The sequence below is a fragment of the Mercenaria mercenaria genome, chromosome 1 (genome assembly GCF_021730395.1).
Source record: "Mercenaria mercenaria strain notata chromosome 1, MADL_Memer_1, whole genome shotgun sequence".
Classification (NCBI taxonomy): Eukaryota; Metazoa; Mollusca; class Bivalvia; order Venerida; family Veneridae; genus Mercenaria; species Mercenaria mercenaria.
The window spans coordinates 37,127,767-37,145,886 of record NC_069361.1 but is presented as its reverse complement, the minus strand read 5'-3'; the positions used below and the strand labels follow the sequence as shown (position 1 = coordinate 37,145,886).

General features: G+C 32.7%; 1 protein-coding gene and 1 long non-coding RNA gene across 3 annotated transcripts in view; one reads left to right on the top strand and one right to left on the bottom strand.

Annotated features, from left to right (window-relative positions):
* Positions 1-18,120, top strand: part of LOC128545901 (uncharacterized) — a 105,082-nt gene that overhangs the window by 25,341 nt on the left and 61,621 nt on the right. The window lies entirely within an intron of this gene.
* Positions 2,193-8,292, bottom strand: LOC123541515 (uncharacterized). Its single transcript, XR_008371144.1, has 5 exons — positions 8,174-8,292; positions 7,350-7,502; positions 5,372-5,545; positions 4,252-4,387; positions 2,193-2,410 (listed from the first exon to the last, which is right to left on the bottom strand). It is a non-coding gene; the product is annotated as an uncharacterized LOC123541515 (long non-coding RNA).

Genomic DNA, 18,120 nt, shown 5'->3' with positions numbered 1-18,120 from the left:
GTCTACGAAACCAAGGATAACGAGTTCTGCATTTGAAAATTACGAACATTGGGATCAGTGTCCAGTATACACCTGAAAATAATAGACTTGCTATTTGCCGAGTGCATCCTTGTTTTCTATCGTCGTTAATATAAAGTAGACTTTGCAATTTTCATTGTTTACATTGTTCTCGGTGCTTCCGAGGGATCTACTTTCCAGATTATATTCGTACACATGCATAATCTCATAAACACTTCTTTAATGTATGTTCTCTGAAATTAACAAATAACTGGCTCAACTGAGACACCATACTTTAAAAAGTAAATTCAGTTTATTTACCACGAGGTTCAAAATGCACGGGAGTCTCGTGATAGTACATGCCTTTAATTTCACATGGTTGAAGTGTAAACAAATAGGTAAAATTGTTTCGTTTTACTTTTCACGGAAAAAATCGGACGGTATTTGATATTGGAATAATTATAGAACATATATGCATTTATTAAAGTTGAAAGCTGATTGTTTTCTACAGGACGTAAAACTGAAACAAGTAAGCACTTTTACTTTTTCAGCAATTTCCCCCAGGTGAACTTTGACATTGTTAACAAAGAGAAATCTTGAAATGCGTTGTTCGGCTGAAACGTATAGTTCCCGGAAAAGTTCTAAAATGGTTTATTTTGGGAATCTTTATTTTATTTATAAATTCAACACAATGTGCAATATTTCAAGTTTTTGAAAATAATTGAAATTGAACTTTATTTTAGAAAAAGTTCCGATCTTTCATTAATATTTTGCCAGCGGATGCTTACAAAATTTAAATGAATGAAACGGCTTTCTTGTCCAAGAGAGGTGTGTAAAGCGAAAAACTATCATTACACATTGCGTTTATTCTTTAAATGTAAATGATCAGTAACAGATTAAGGAGATCGGACGGTGCAAAACTATACGAAACGGACATCTCTAACCATGAATAAGGAGACATATATATTTCACTTAGGAAATCTGAGGTAAAAGAACAATCATATATTTAATTCCTTGAAATAAACATGGCGGCGAAATATTTTAGAAAAAAATGTGCACGTGTTTTGGGCATTAGAATGTTTAACGACATTTTCTTGAAAAAGTAACGCTCATATGCACTATTTTACATTTCTTTAATTTGAAAATGAATATTTTATTGCAATTTAGATTGCATACGATAACAAAATTTTACACCAAAAATGTTCACTCATTTTCTTCCAAAGCACTGTGGAGGTAGGGTTCAACGTGGCTTTCATGCTCGCAAGTTTACCTATAGATATATCTTTTCAACTTTTATCATATATTTTTTGTGTCCTTGCATGTCAAAAATTGTTTCGAGGATTGTGATTTTTCACATGAATTTCTAATTTCAATTTGCGGAAGTACCTTAAGATAACAGAGAAGTAATGAATTTTTGGCATGCAGTAAGTGTATGGATTTCAATTTGAGTGACAATGAACCCATTTATTAAGTAAATACGTTGTTTTGAATTATGTATGTTGCTGACATAAGCTATGCCTTATGAGTTATCATGAAAAACGGCATTAAACCCTGAACAAACTTTGCATGTTAACCTTGTTAAAATTCCTATATGTTTACCATTATCTCATTTATACACATTTAACATCAGCCTGGCATCAACGATTGTACAGCAAAACAGAGAACATTGAGTTTGAGTTTTATGGGTTGGCGCCGGTACTATGCAGTTAGGCCGACGACGAAAAGTTTAAACTTAGCGAAATGTACGTTATACTGAAACTATTTATACCCCTTTGTGTGGCAGATAACGTCCTCACTGTCTTTCCATTTTAGTCTATCTATCAGATGTATACTTGGAAGGTTGAAATCACATTTGGTAACTTATATTCTCGTGTAATTATGATCTGGTTCAACCAGAGTTAAGAGCTGTATAACTGGTAAAGTTTCAGTTCATGTAAAATTCTCAAGTCAGCACTCGTGATTTACATTCGAATAACTAAATATTGTTTTAATACTTCCAATTTATACAAGATATCAACCGTCCACGTGTTCAATGTAAGATAGCAATAATTAGATTTGCTCAAATGAACATGTAGGGCAACATGTAGGGTATCCATACAAAAGTAGAATTATAACTGGTATCATCTTAAGTAATATTTTGTTTATATTTTGTTTATAGAGCTTAAAAGATCACAAAACAAATCTAACTCTACATGTTGGCTGTTACTGCTTTATTTACAATAAGCTGATTTAAAGATCTTTGTATAATGTTCTGTCTGGTGGACGTATTGATTCGTTGCAACCATCGGTGATACAACAGTACGTGCAATCAAAATCATAAGTTCTAATGTCGTTTTCGTCAAAAATTCGACACTTATCAGCATCAGAAGACCCTAGAAACCAATCTCTGTAACAGGTATCGAAGGTCCCACACCTGTCAAGAGACAATACCATAAAGCAGACATACTTAAGAAGTACAACAATGAATGAGCAAAAGGAATGGTTAAATTAATTCTCATGTATGTTACAATATATCGTAAAACATATTTCAAATTTAAGCATTTTAATGTCATATATTTGTGTACTAGAAATAAAATTAATTGCCTCTTGTCAAAATGAATTAAGGCCATACCAAATTGATTTGTCGTTCGTCGGAACTACCGCATCAATGATTTCATTTCCGAGAAAAAGAAAAAAAAATCACCCGCCCGCACGTACGTAAAAATCTCCGAATTTTTTTTTTTTTTTTTTTCTGATTACGCGGTCCGGAATGATAACGGCAAAACAGGTTTTATCGCTGTTTTAATGCGTCAAAGTGATATTGATCGGAATTCATGCGTTCGTAATACATGTACATGATAGCTGAAAAGTCAGGAATTATGATGTTGTTAGTCATTTGTTTTAAATCTGGAGTGTCTGTGCTAATGCCACACTTGGCCTTCGATGTGCCGGTAGGTGATGAAGTAGGCACGTTCTACGATTGTTCAATACAGAATACAGTTAAAAGAACAGAGCCCGACTTGTAAGACGTGCACGGGGATTCAGTTAAAGATATTTGGATTAAACATAGAAATATTGTTCAGATAAAGTTTTCAAACTATTTGTTATCAGTTGTTTAGTTCAATATGTTAGATCTAGAGCCAAAGCAAAATGCTTTCTTTATAAAAAAAAAGTTTGTTCACAGATCCTGACTGATCCATCACATTAAATTTAATTGTCTCGGGGCCCAAATCATTTTGAACGTAACTTCTTTAGTACGGCAGTCAGATATTCTATCAAAATGCATATATTCAATTAAAAAAAATGTTTAGCTTTTCAAATAAGTAGTGTAGATATAAAGATAATTTCTGTCGTATTGTAACCCCAATTTTCCCAGTTTGTATTAATCATGTTAATTGGCTGTGAATTGATTGAAAGAAAGAAACTGAAAAAACGGACCTTCCCAACTCAAAATTTCTTGGTCATTCAAAGCACAACAAATAACACTTTTAAGAGTGGCCATATTATGATCAATTTTTGTCCGTATGTTATCATTTTTGACTGAAATGAACCTCTACCACAAAAACTTAAGCTAGCCTGATCTGTTAAGAAATTATTCCAATGGGATTCGAGCAATCTCGAAGCATTTGTGTGAACTCTGTTTGGTCTCATTGGTCAAGTGATTTATTACTTTCCCCTCACCTCTACCGCTTGGAGTTTCACTAGGGGCACAAAGTTGCTTGTGTCGAAGCCATCTAACTGGGTTTCAGAAGATATGTTATTCCACTTGGGTGCCCGTTTTGTCTTAAATATTTCTCATCCTCTGCCGTTAAAAGGGCACGCCTTCAGATTAATGTGGAACAATCAAAATTAAAAATAAGACACCCATCCCTTAGTAATTATAAATACAAAATAAAAACAAACTGATTCAGTGAGTTTTGGCAAGAATTTATTTGCAAAACCATTCATATAGTCTTTAAAACATACAGAAAAGCTATCTACTGTGTTATTCTTAGAGAAATGTTAACTTCATGTATAACCATAACTGGTTATGCCTCCTTTTAGGGTCCAAGCTAGAAAAAAAAAATACCCGCTCGCTCCATGTAAAATCTACCCGCCACTGAAAAAACCAAAATTGAGAAAAAAAAAATTCGCTCGCTCGTTCCCATTTTTTTTTTTTGGAAAATTTTCCGAAGAACTATTAATCAATTTGGTATGGCCTAAGCAGGATATCAAACATTTAAAAGACACATATATTCAAACTTAAATAAATAAATTCATATAGTATCTGTTTACCCTCTTGTCACCGTTCTTGTACCATCCTTATGATTTGATAATTTATTTATGCAATAGTTGTTAGGTGGATTGCACTGTTTGTCCACGTAAATCTGCTCGCATAGAAATAAAGGGCCTGAGCATACCTTACATGTTGCTGAAATATAAAGAATACATTAAAATCGTTCCACACGACAGCATTACGGTACATGGTAAATGAAAAGACGTTCTGCAGCAATGTGCATGTTTAAGCGCTCAGATATACGTAGCAACAGATGAGGCAGCTGTCCAAATAGATGAGATGCATTGATACATAATTAGAAAAAAACAACAACACTATTTAAAATATTCCACATGAACTTCTATAGTTAGGAGTCATAAAAGGTGGTAATCCTAATGCCTATTTTGTTATCATATAACTGTTGTTGAACGTACTTCTATGGAGACAGCATGAAATATATTCTTCGCTCCCTCTCGATTCATACACCAAAACGACGATATAATGACTCTACGTAACCCAAGAACTTTTCTCCGCTTTTAACACTAAAAAGTCGATATGACTTTTTAAGGCTCGCCCTTATTGTTGTGTCAAGATGTTTCGCCAATGATATATTGTTTTACGGCTCTATACTTTTGATTTGATAATCTAAACTGTACCTTAAAACATCAAATGCTCCCTTGTGAATTTGTCTATTAGAATTAAGTGTCAAATACAGATGTAAATAGTAATAAGTAAGAAATGTTAAGGTCGAAGTAAAAATTTAGAAGTCCATCCTCGAATTAGTTTGTGCATCTTTAACGACATTCACGTTTTGTGTAGTTTTCTTTTCTTTCCAAACAGAATCTGAATTCATATTTATTATTCTAGTTGACAATTTTTGATATAGACACAATTACAGCTTTATTTTTTTTATGGAAACCCTGTGCTTTTATTTTTAACAAACATAATATTTTGAAAAGGAAAAAAATATATGAAGAGGTATGCACGAGGTGATCATTTGAGTATTTTTTCTTCTAGAAAGCATGGTCGATGATGAAACAGTTCTTATTACGCAAATATTAAATAGTAAACAGACCAATCTGTTAATATGAAATTTTAAATACATAAGAATTGATAAAATTGAAACTTAGTAAAGCTTACTTGGTTTTGGAGGTATTGTATAGGGCCCTCTAAACGTTGTTGTTTTTGCTGTAGCTTTTGTTGTTGTTGCCAATGTTGATGAAGGCGTTGATGATGTTTTTGTTGTAGCTCTTGTTGTTTTCGTTGTTGTTGTTGGCAATGTTGACGATGGTGTTTGAGTTGCGGTTGTTTCATCTATCATACAGTAATCGTATATATTTTATTCTTTCATATTATACTAGGTTATTTCATTTGCGATTTACATCTATGTAGCAGTTTCTTTCATCAATTATTATTTTTAGGTAAAGCTTGATGACATATCAAATACATCTACCTTGGTCCTTCCTCTTTGTTCCTTAGTATATATTTTTCGATTAAAACAAAACGTTTCTTCGCAAAAAAACTGCAGAAGATAAAACATTACTGAACCTATGACGTTACTTTGTCCTTTTAACGTGATGACGTATTTCCTTTTTACATATATAAGGTTCCCGCGTTTTATTTGATAAGCTACTGTAAGAAAAAAGTGCTGTAAGAAAGTAATTTGTTTGAATTTCTTTCAAGTATTATTTGTTGAATATGGCATTAAAAAATAAGATCCTATCACCCGTTGTAGGTGCCAATATGAATATCCGGCTCTCGGGTCACTGTGATGACGTATTTCCTTTTTACATATATAAGGTTCCCGCGTTTTATTTGATAAGCTACTGTAAGAAAAAAGTGCTGTAAGAAAGTAATTTGTTTGAATTTCTTTCAAGTATTATTTGTTGAATATGGCATTAAAAAATAAGATCCTATCACCCGTTGTAGGTGCCAATATGAATATCCGGCTCTCGGGTCACTGTGTATGCTGTAACTTAGCAAAGCCTCGTTACCGCCAAAACACTCGCCTGCTATAATTCCAATTTACACATACAACCAGTGAAAGAATGTTATTATCATAGCGCGTGGTGTCTATCTCGAAAGAGAAATACCAACGTCATACAGTTAATAAAACCTTGAAAACTGTCTTCAAGTATAAACCACGTAAAATACATTTAAAATCTATACTTTAGAAGTACAAACGTCTGGCATTTGTTATATTGCAAGTTAATGTATAATGCTACAGTCTATGACAAATGTGTTATATCTGATGTATTCATTGAGATGTTCGTTGAAGACATAAACCCAACTTAAGTTAGTAATAAAACAAAATGTCAACATAAATTCATGTCATAACTTATCATCAACAAATTTTCCACCATGAACCCAGGTCAAGATTGTTTATTAATAAGTTTTGAGACTTAAACTGCGCTCAGAATGTTGACAGTCTGAAGTTGTTCAAAGCCACAATGAATACGGGAAAACGACATTTAAATATTTAAATGCAATTACTTGTTTGAAAATGAAATGATCAAATTCAAATGGAATTTATCCAAACTGTACCGCTCATTATGTTTCAGTGAAACAACTCTGTCTTACTGGTACTTCACTTGTACGTATAACTTACTATAAAGCATTATTTCTATTTTAATTATAGGATAACTCTAGTAAGAATTTCCTTACAGTTATAAATATCTCTATTGGTATTGGTAGATTTTTAGATTAATGAATCTGATTCTGATGCATATTCCTTTGCAAGTGTGTGTCATTTGGATTCCAAAAGAGTGCAACGATTAGACTACGAATTTGACACATCCTAGATGCCCGTCAGAACGTGCCCTTCCTTACATGAAATCCTCGTATTTAAAAACAGTTTGTAAGAATCTTTAAACAGCAATTATATATTTGGCAATTGAAAGATTTGGCAGCTTTAGTGACGTTTGCAAGACTGTATAAGGTAAAAAGTGAAAAAAAGAAAAGAAAATCAATACAGTAACTGTAAACAGAAAATATGAGTCGTGGTTAAAATAAATCCTCTTTTTTTGCCTTGGAAGCCCCTACAATCCCTTTTAGATACCTTTACAATTTTGTGTCACTCTTATTTGGTATTGCAGAATAATTCTTTAATGTCACTTACTCGGGCATGTTCCTATGTATACTTTAAGCTGATCCCATGGTAAGTAATAGCAAAGCCTATTGTCGCCCGTTTCACAACATCTCTTTGTGTCAGTTTCGTATCCGGATACACAGCGTGTAGAACAAGCCGCATACTGTTCCCAAGAGGCCCAACCTTTTTAATTTAATGTAGATGGATATATTGTAAAATTGCAGCATGATTTAGCGAATGAGTCTAGCAAAAGCAATTTGCCTTCAAGTACTAAAACAAAGCTGCAAAAGGTATATTTAGAAATTATACAAGAGATATAAAATATGTTATTTCGTGATAGATGATTATTTTCCTCACAACATGAGATCAAATATATATTGAAACTAAGCGCTAAAATATAGCAATTATAACACGATTACCTTCAAGAGCTGGATTGTATAGAAGTGTTTCAAATGTGTGGGGTGGGGTGGAAGGTGATAACTGCCATACTTATTGCATGCCCCCTCCACAGAAATGGCAGTAACAGTTTGCATTTGCAGTCGTGCAGTCGGCAATTATCATTATCATTCGAAAACATAACCACATATTTATATTCTCTTCAAATAGGCTTTAACTTTGATTTACTGATTATGCAGCAAAACTTATGCTCTTGTGGCTTTAAGTTAGAATGGTGTGGGGGTCAAATGTTCACCTCAACTCTCAGTTTGGGACCCGGCTCCTTCCCTCACCTCATATGTCTCTGTGGAGTGTTTTTCTGTTACCTGAGTATGTTTTCAGTTATTATTACAAACTTTGCTTGCATTTCGTGATATTCTAAATACTTTATTTTCAAGATACAATCAATCAAGTCTTACCTGAAAATTTGTGATTGGCATCAAATACAAAACGTCTGAATGGTGATCTTGAGCGTTCGCCTCCTGAAATAACAAATACACGTTTTAGACCTTATTAAAAGGACCCGACTAACAATAAGTAATTTCATCTATACTGCAATTGTAAAGAACAAAGTAATACAGTGGAATCTAAGTAGTCTTTATTTAGATAAAATGTAATGTGTGACATTGTAAGAAATATAATGCTATCTACTGAAGTCACAAAATATTAATTTCACACAAATAGCATTGTAACTATATCGTATTCTTGTAAGCTGCACAGGATTTCCACGCGTTTTTTGCCGATGCTAGAAAAACTCGTTTTACACCCCGGGTTGTAAGATGACTCGTGTGTTGTAATTTATGAATGCTTGAAAACATACGCTACTCTAATGAAATAGAGCCTTAAAGAAAAACAGTAGTTTTACTTGATTTCTTCTATTAACTGAAGAATACGGCATGCAAGAAAAAGAATAGCTCAATGTGCGGATGGAATTATCTGGCTCTGGGGTAACTGTTTTGCCGTAACGAGGCTCTGCCGAGTACACTATTTCAAGTCACGCACCTTTGAATGATATTAACTCTTCATATATCTCTTTACAAGAGAATTGTTTTCCTACATACAAACTTCCTTGTTGATTTTAATGTATATGTTTTACAAAAGAAAGTGGCGTCATTAGCTGAGTGGTTAAAGAATCTGACCGCTGCGAGTTCGAAACCTCACATGGGGTGTAATATTCTTTCATGTGAGAAAGTAATCCATCCAGTTAGCTATCGGATGGTCGGTGGTTCTAGGCAGGTACCTATCCTTGCTTGAAATAATATCTGGAGGTCTTGGGTGATCCTGTAGAATTAAAAGGTGGGATGTCGCCATTTGACCTATCTAAGTGTCGATGTGACGTTAAACCTCAACAAATAAAAACAAACCAAACTTAGAAACCTTGTTTACAAGATAATATAACTATGATTAGTAACTGGCTTAGAAAACTAAGATCCGCCTTCAAAAATATTAAAGCTATTATCAACCACTTCTAACTTTAAGGAAACTCAATCTACAAGAAGACCTTTAGGAAGCTTAGAGTTTAACCAGGCAAATTAATAGCAGCCTCGGTTTGGCTTAATCTTTCAATGAGAGGTAAAGAATATGCATCTCATCTCATGTCCTTTAGTTAAGACTTAAAAAGGTCTGTAAATTTGTTAAGATAATTCATAATTTGTATCTTTATTTTTATATTATATCAAAGCAAAACTGGTCGATTATAATTGTAAATATTAAATGGGTCATTTGTTGTATAGTGAAGACAAATACAGATACATCAAATTCACTATAAAGAAATAATGAACAATTCTATTACAAACTGTTATGTGATAATAAACTTTAGGTAATTTATAAAAAATTCGTAAGTACTCGCCCGTTCCAATGGTCTCCTCCACGACAGATACAGTGAATAACAAAGTCCATATTTTGTTTATAACCATTACCATTCTTTTATTATAATAAGGAAATACTTGAAATTTCCTATTATCTTGCCAATGTATATATAGACATTGTAGGCTTTTCTTATATCATACATAGTGTAAGGTTTAAGGTGATAACACGTTAGAATTTAGGTTAAACGATAAGGAAAGGAAAGGCAATGTGATTTTGTTTATGAAAGGCATTGAACTTTGGCAAACTTGAAGGAGAAATAAACTGTCAAAGATGTGTAGAAGACCTGCATTTAATTGTTTTAATCAATTATCAAACAAATAATATTGCAGAAAAGATAGGTCTTTTATTACATGTGTCCAGTATGTTTTATTTATAACAGTAATATCTGGTAATTTTACAGTGAAATAAAATATTTCTAACAAAATATATTTAATATCTTTCTCTGGTATAAAGCTACTGAATGTGTAAAAATTACTTTAAACGATTATAAATAAGAAATAACAAAAATGTGTTTGTTTTATACGTTTTAGAAATATCAAAATATTTCTGCTACAGCTTTTACGAATAGAACTTTTAGAAAGTCTTTAAAAAGACGAGCGGCTTCAATTCAAAACACTGCATTAGCTCATATATGTCTGCATTGGTTGCACATTGCTGAAATGTTTGTTCGTAGCAAACCTTGTTGTCATTTCAAAAACCATCCGTAAATTAAGACTTTTGCAGCGACTTGGTACCTATCAAATGAAAAAAAAATGAAACAGAACATTTTGTGAAAATAGAACAAAGATCTCCAAAATTACGCCTGATCTTTATTAACTAAATTTATGAAAATTATAACATGCGCAAAACACGAATGTAATGATTGTCTTTTAACGTGTTATCTAATGTGTTGCTCCTGCTCTACATATGTATCTTCTACCGCTACATTACGAACTTTTAGTAACATCGATCTATCGGAAAATCGATAAATTTGCCTATATAAACAAAGAAGGAAAAAATTACTTAAACTTAAATAGAAAAAGTTCTATTTGGAAATCAAAAATTCGATACCTCACAAATTAAAGTTTAATTTATTCCGGATATTATGAAAAATTTAAAAAAAAATTAATGTTTAATTGGTCCTTTTTGACTTTAAATAGACCCACCTCAGTTCATATAGACTCTGTAGGAAACAGGTAAAAAAGCTGACTTTTTCAAATTTAACAGATAAAATGAAATATTTTCCGCAAATAATCAAAAAATCGATACCCCTAAAAATGTAGAAAAAATTATTCAGTTTTCGTTGTGTATAATTTGTTTTAAATTTAATAATGGTTTGTTTGGTCATTTTTGCATTTTAGTGTGTACAGTGAACATTTCTATTTGGAAATCAAAAATTCGATCAGTGGTTTGCACACTGACCTTCCAATCCTGAGGTCGGGGGTTCGATCCCCGGCAGCTACTCGGGAATTTTCAGAAACGCTTTTCAGTGTTTCCCACCCAACTAGAGGTGTACTGGTCAGGAACCCAGGCAATCCTTGCGTGTATCAGTGCTATACACTGGGCACGTTAAAGAACCAGGCTATCTATTCGCAACGAGCTAGGCTAAGTTAGCCGGACAAGCCTGTATCTGATTTCTGATCTCTCTGTCGTGGGGGCTTTGTCTCACTCTGTCCCTCTTGTCAGATCGCTCTGTGTCTGTACTAGTAGAGGATGAACTATGCGCCCTGTGTGGCTGCATTTGAAATATGTAAAGCGCATTCGAACGTGAAATTGATCATGAAAAGGGCGCTATATAAATCTGGTATAATAATAATAATAATAATAATTTCTTCAAAAATTCCGGCTTTTTCCGCCGTTATCCGTAAATACTCGGAAGCTGTTACGGAAAATATTGTCGTCTGCTTGCCTGACTTTGTCGGTACAAATTGTTATAGCTCAAAGCCTATGAATTGTAGGCAACTCAACATTGACAAAAAAAAAAAAAAAAAAAAAAAAACAACTGAGATTGTAATTAGACAAATTAAAACAAATTAATTGTTGAATTCAGAAACGCCGAAACCTAGATCCGCTGTCGTTTAGAATAACGCTATGGAGGATTTAGTGTTCAATTCGCATTAAATATACAAATGCTTTTAATTCTCATCGTGAAAAATACTTAAAACAACTAATTCTCATGTGTTTTTGTAAAATATAGTCTGTCAGTAATTGAGTTGCAAAGCATTCTTAATAAATATAGCGATGATTAATTTCCAGATACCTATATTATTTTTTGCCGAACGATCTTGAGACTTTTTTATTGCCACTGCGGTCCGGGTCCGATATCCGATGCGGTCATTTTTTTTTTATTCATATGGATTTTTTAAATAATTTTGAAACAAAAAAATCATTTCTATTATTCATTATTTGACCAAACTTTAATTTGAATGATAGCCTTGATGAACTGATAATTCTGCTTTTTTCCGAACCTCCTTTGTATATTTTATTCTGTATTCTTAAATTAATGCATGTTTTTGATACATTCTTTTATCATTCGTTTAAAAAAACTGCGTTACCTATTACTTGTTTTAGTCCCAAGATTGCACACAGTCACATTAAGCATAAAATAAAATTGTAACAAATATTTTAAAATTACCCTTTGACTTTTATTGTGTATTACAATGTTGCCTAGGGGTAAACAATATCCGGTCAGTGTTGTTTCAAGCCGGGTCATAAAAATATGTTACCAGACAGACAGACAGACAGACAGAATATTTTATTGACGTAAACTGTACAGTTTTTTTGTCATGAATACAATATTCTAAATATTATAGATAAGATATTCATATTCTTGAATATTTATTTTATTTACAGACAGGTTAAATATTTCTTTTCTGTACATAGATGTATGTTAGCATGATGTTTTATGTATTAAAAAGAAAGTAAATTTATGTGTTCGATGTATCAAATGTAACGATTTCTAAATATTTAGATAACATATTCATATTCTTAAATATTACTTTTATTTGACAATTAATAAAGTATTATATAAATTTTCTACTTGTTCCGATTTTCACTTAATGTTATTAAAACTGCAGTCAAGTATAACGTTTAGCAAACCGCCCGCCTGTAAATGCATCAGATAATGGCCAAAGCTGTTAATTATCGATGTTTCCCCCGTGTTACTACAAAAACAACAATTCGTACGGAAATCAACGAATCCGTCCGGTAGCGCTGATATTGGATTATTGGTTTTATTGATTTTTATGATAGGTATATCTGTCCCGCTTTATCGGTTTAGAGATGTTACTAAAAGTTGGTAATGAACTGGATTGTAAATGATTCAAACACAGCAAATCCTAAGAAAGAGGATTTTTCATAGTCTTGTCAATTATGTTTTGCGATGGAAAGATATAAAGAAAAGGATATATAAAGAATAGTCAGTTATAATCAAAACAATAACGCCAAAATGAGTTTTTCGATATACAATAACAACGCAAAATGAGTTTTTATGTACAATTTATAAGCATAAAACACAAAGCATAAAAATATTATACATACAGAACATGTTAAAGTAGTATATATATCAAATATTAAGTAAATGTAATTAAGGTAACTATGATTATATCTATTTAAATATATTATCACAAAAATGATTTTAACTATTGAGATGATGTACGGGTACGTTTAAACAATGTTGTTTATAAAAATACTGCAGGTAATGCAACCTACAAATTATACTTATATAAATAAATGTATACATAAGATCTTTATTGTTTAAAAACAAAATACCATTCATACAGGATATTTAATGTCATATATAAAAAATAAAGTTCAATTTCAATTCTGTTAAATCTGTTATCACTTTTTAACTATTATGGTGATATCTAAATACATCAGATTAGTTCCGTTTCTCGAAAACAGTTGCGATATAATAGGCAATAATACATTTATTTAGTGTTTTGATCTATTCACAATTTGCATTTGGACATGCTCTTTGATAAAGCAATAACTGTACAAAAGTAACACTGATACCAAATTCCAAGTGACTTATCGTGATAAATTTACAATGCAACGCCATAACATATATAAGACGTGTTGTCAAGGCTTCAGCTCCCATAAAAAGAACAATGCAACCAATGTATCATGCAAGAAAAACCCTTGTATGTACACAATTTCTATTGCATCGGACAATTTGTTACAATACTAATTATAAACGATACCCGTCACACTACTTCAGTAGGTCTGATATTAATTATAGAGAATTAATAAGCCTAGGCCGTGATATATTTAATACCGTTATTAGTTTATATTTCACTACTAACAAAGCTTAGTGCTTATGTAAAGTGTAAATGTACATTTGTTCCATTTATGTACAGATAATTAGAGACAGGTGTAGGTAATAGTCCATTTAATCATATGTACCATCATGCGTTTAATAAAGAAATGAAATGGGGTTTTTTCGGTGTTCATGCGGAATGAACGACAGAATAGGATCGGCAAATGCATGAATCGCACTAGCGATTCATGTTTAATTTGCCGATCCTATGCTGTCATTTATTTCGCATGAACACCGAAAAAAAATAGTTTCATTTCATATATTTACATTATATTTCCTTCCCATTTGTAAACAAGACAATATTATAAATTGCACAATATTTTGTGGCATTTAACATTAAATTCAGCTTCCCGGCCATTCTGTTCACCAGACGGAACAACTGCGACGTCGTCTAAGGAACGTTCTCCCTGACTATACACGGACGTCGTCAAAACAGCGGTCGGTTATCACTAAGCAGCGATTACCTGACTTTCGCGCCTTTCCTTTTGCTGTTCATACGAAATGAACGTCATAATTTTTAATGGAAAATGATGGGGCGAATGTAAGTATGTAACAAAAGCTTAGCACAGTATGCAATAAACAGCCAATGAAAACGTTCTATTGAGTTTGATTACTGTATGATTTGATTTCAGTCAAAAAAGGAAGGCGATAAAAAACCACTGTAATTGCACGGCACATCAGGGCCGGGCATATAGAGGTGGTTTTAGAATGTGCAATGGGTTCGGATTTGACAATTTTTTCCCTTCGAGTCATATTTCTGTTAAATTTTCGTTTGACACTCAGAAAGTGAATATTCTAACGTGTAATCGCAACAATAATGAAATAAATATTTTTTAATTTTGTTCCTTCTGGTTTATATTTTGCAATATTTGCAGAATTTGCATTATATTGAATCGGATTTGATCAATTTCAGCCTTTCAAGTTATTCGCGCAAGGCCATTCGCGCACGCGCAGTAAAATTATGTCATTCTTGCTGTAGTCAGTGTAACGTCTTTTTTTATTAAAATATTTTGTAGTGGATTTTGTCAAGAATAAGGCAAGTTGTTACCAACAATATTGTTTTTGATAACAATGCATTTTGAGTGCCAATTCACATGCGTTGATCTAAATTTCAGAATAAACCAAACAAACCGAGCGAGTCACCCTAAGTGATGATTAGGGTGATGACCTACTTACACTATCAAATTATAGGAACATAAATAAATAGCATGCTTTAGAAGACTTTTTGCTTAGTTACGCATTTTAATAGGTTTATAGAGGTGAGTTGCAGTCAAAGTATCATTTTTTAATGTGCATAAATGTGAAGATTTTGAAGACGGAATAATGTAAACAATAGACCACGTGATTTTTGGCGCGATTTTACTACACATACATGTACATTATGCTACTTTTGGCAGGTGGCGCTGCGAATGTTTTTCCAATTATTAAATGAAGCTATTTATAAACATATCCCGTTACTGAAACATTAGGCATTTTAATTTATCAATTTGAGACCGCGTCAGAACTTTTGACTCGGTGTCTTGGAGAGAATATTCTCTTGTACATACTTCCTGATAACAAGAGGTGCGAGGCAGTATGAAGAGATAGATAGGCGAAATAATCCGATGTATAAGCTTGTCTAAAGAGATAACAGCTAGGTCTAGGATTTTGTATGTTCTGTAAAATTATAGATAGAAAAATCTTTGAAATTATGGATGGTCCATATATGTACAGTACAGTATATATTTTAAAACGAAGAAGTCCTAGAATAGACCATGTGACTTACGGAGCGAATTTACTACACATGTACCATGGAGGTAATATAGAGAGATTACCTCCATGACATGTACATATGTTACACTCGGCAGGTGGCGCTGTTCAAGGTTTTTCCAATTATTGAAAGCGAACTATTGTTAAACATAATCCAATGTCCTGCACAAGGGGGCATTTCGTCTTATTATAAGGTCCAATGATAGTCCAGATAATGGGCGATTTTAGACCTCGTGAAAAATTTTGACTCGCTGTCTTCTGGTACATACATGTACATGTACTTCCTGATGATAAATAACAACCACTACTTTTCTGCTAGTTTTGATTACAAGATGAAAATTGTGTTTTGGACTCTTGTAAGTGTATGAATGTATTGAATGACAAATCAATGCTTTTGACATAAAATTAAAGTGATAAAGATTTATATAGGCCCTAGATTATGACACTATCACATTTTTCAGGTTTTTCTGCATGAGTGACAGCAGCTATAATTGCATATTTTGTGCTACATTTATTTGATTTATTTCAACATATCCCCAGTTTTTAACAACTGCCCTGACCTCCCAGTTATGATTAGAAGTTAATTGTTGAATGTTGGGTGTATTTCCGTAAATGTAGATATGGATTTATAGGGAGATTATGCACCCACTCGTTGAAAAATGAAAATATAATTTTAGTCCCATTCAAATACACTTAGGTGCTTTTCACTTTGAAAAACAGTGTATAATTTCCAATCTGCACACTTTCCCGTCTTAAAAATCATATAGTGTTTAAGATACCCTGTATGACTACAATTAAGGTATACATGTATGTAAGGCCAAAAAATGTTTCCAGTAACATGCTAAAGAAAAATAGTTAGTAGCTAGTCAGTAATTTTTAAAAAAAAAATCTGGATTTTATTATCAAATTGGACCTTTCGGAATATTTTTGTGTACAAAAATACGAATAAAGGTGTTATTCCTTTAGAGCATCAGTAACAGGGATATAAACTAGCTATTTTTATTTAGGGACCCAGACTGTCAAAAACAAATGTTTAGCATTAGGTATATGGGCATTTTCTCCAACAATTTAGGGTCCGAGCCCAAAATCTAGGAACCATGGGCTACTGGGCCCCTGCTAGGGGTGTAACAATATGCTAGACTCACGATACAATATGTATCGTGATACAGATGCAACGATATGGTACATATCGCGATATGAATTGAGTATCGTAAGTAAGCATTTATGTGACAAAATAAAAATTAATCAATGTCTCCACTCTTGGAATGATACATTTCTTTAGTTACTATCTTTAACACTGATTGTATGAAAGATATCATGCAATATTTCTAGTTTTCACTTATCGTTTCTGTATTGTGAAACAGACCTATGATTCGATACGCATATCGCCAAACTGATGTATCATTATAAAATGAATTTCGAAATAATAGGCCTATGATACGATATGCGTATCGCCAAACTGATGTATCATGATAAAATGAATTTCGAAACAACAGGCCTATGATACGATATGCGTATCGCCAAACTGATATATCATGATAAAATGAATTCCGATGTATAGTTACACCCTTAGCCCCTGCTGATTTTTCCTTGAGTAAGTTGATTTTTAACATCACTGACTATGTTTAAAACATAAAAAGTGCTGTTTTTCAACTTTTTGTTAAAACATTAAATTAAAAAAAAAACTTCTCCGAGGCAATGAAAAAGAATTAGGGTCCGGAATTAAGGGTAGGTCGGGATACCGGAAACAAACTTTTTTCTAACCTAATTTGTATTTATTTGTGACAATGCTTGTTTTAAATATTAAAAGAGGATTTTAATTAATATTTTTGAGAGAATTTCAGTAGGCTCAATAGAAAAAAGGTGGTAATTCAGCTTATATACAGAGTTGACTTGGTAGAAAACTTGAATGATTACTAATATCCCCATTACCATTTTTTCACATTTTCATGCTCCCTTTCAGATTTAAAAACCGCAAATCAAACATTTATCTTAAGTGATATTGCTAGGATATTGCAGTTCCACTGGTCAGATAGCTCAACTGGCAGAGCAACCCAAAATTGAGGAAATTACGTATGGTAATTTGTGTTTTGGGGAGGTTCCAGGTTCGAATCCTGGTCTGGCTGTGCAAACTGTCGCGTTGTGAAGTTAACTTTTTCCAGTTTTTTTTATAGAAGATCTACAGGTAAAATATAAAAATGCATTTTATTTACTTATACTGCTGTAATACTGTATTTACCTTGAAATAAATTTATTCACCACTATTTTGTTTACTCTTGGGGGCATATTTGTACTCTTTGTTTTTTTTTAACCTCTTGTGATCACTCGATGTCCAGCGTCTGTCGTCTGTCGACATTTAGCTTGTGTATGCGATAGAGGCTTTCTTTTTCAATTGATCTTCATGAAATTTTGTCAGAATGATTATCTTGATGAAATCTAGGCCAAGTTCGA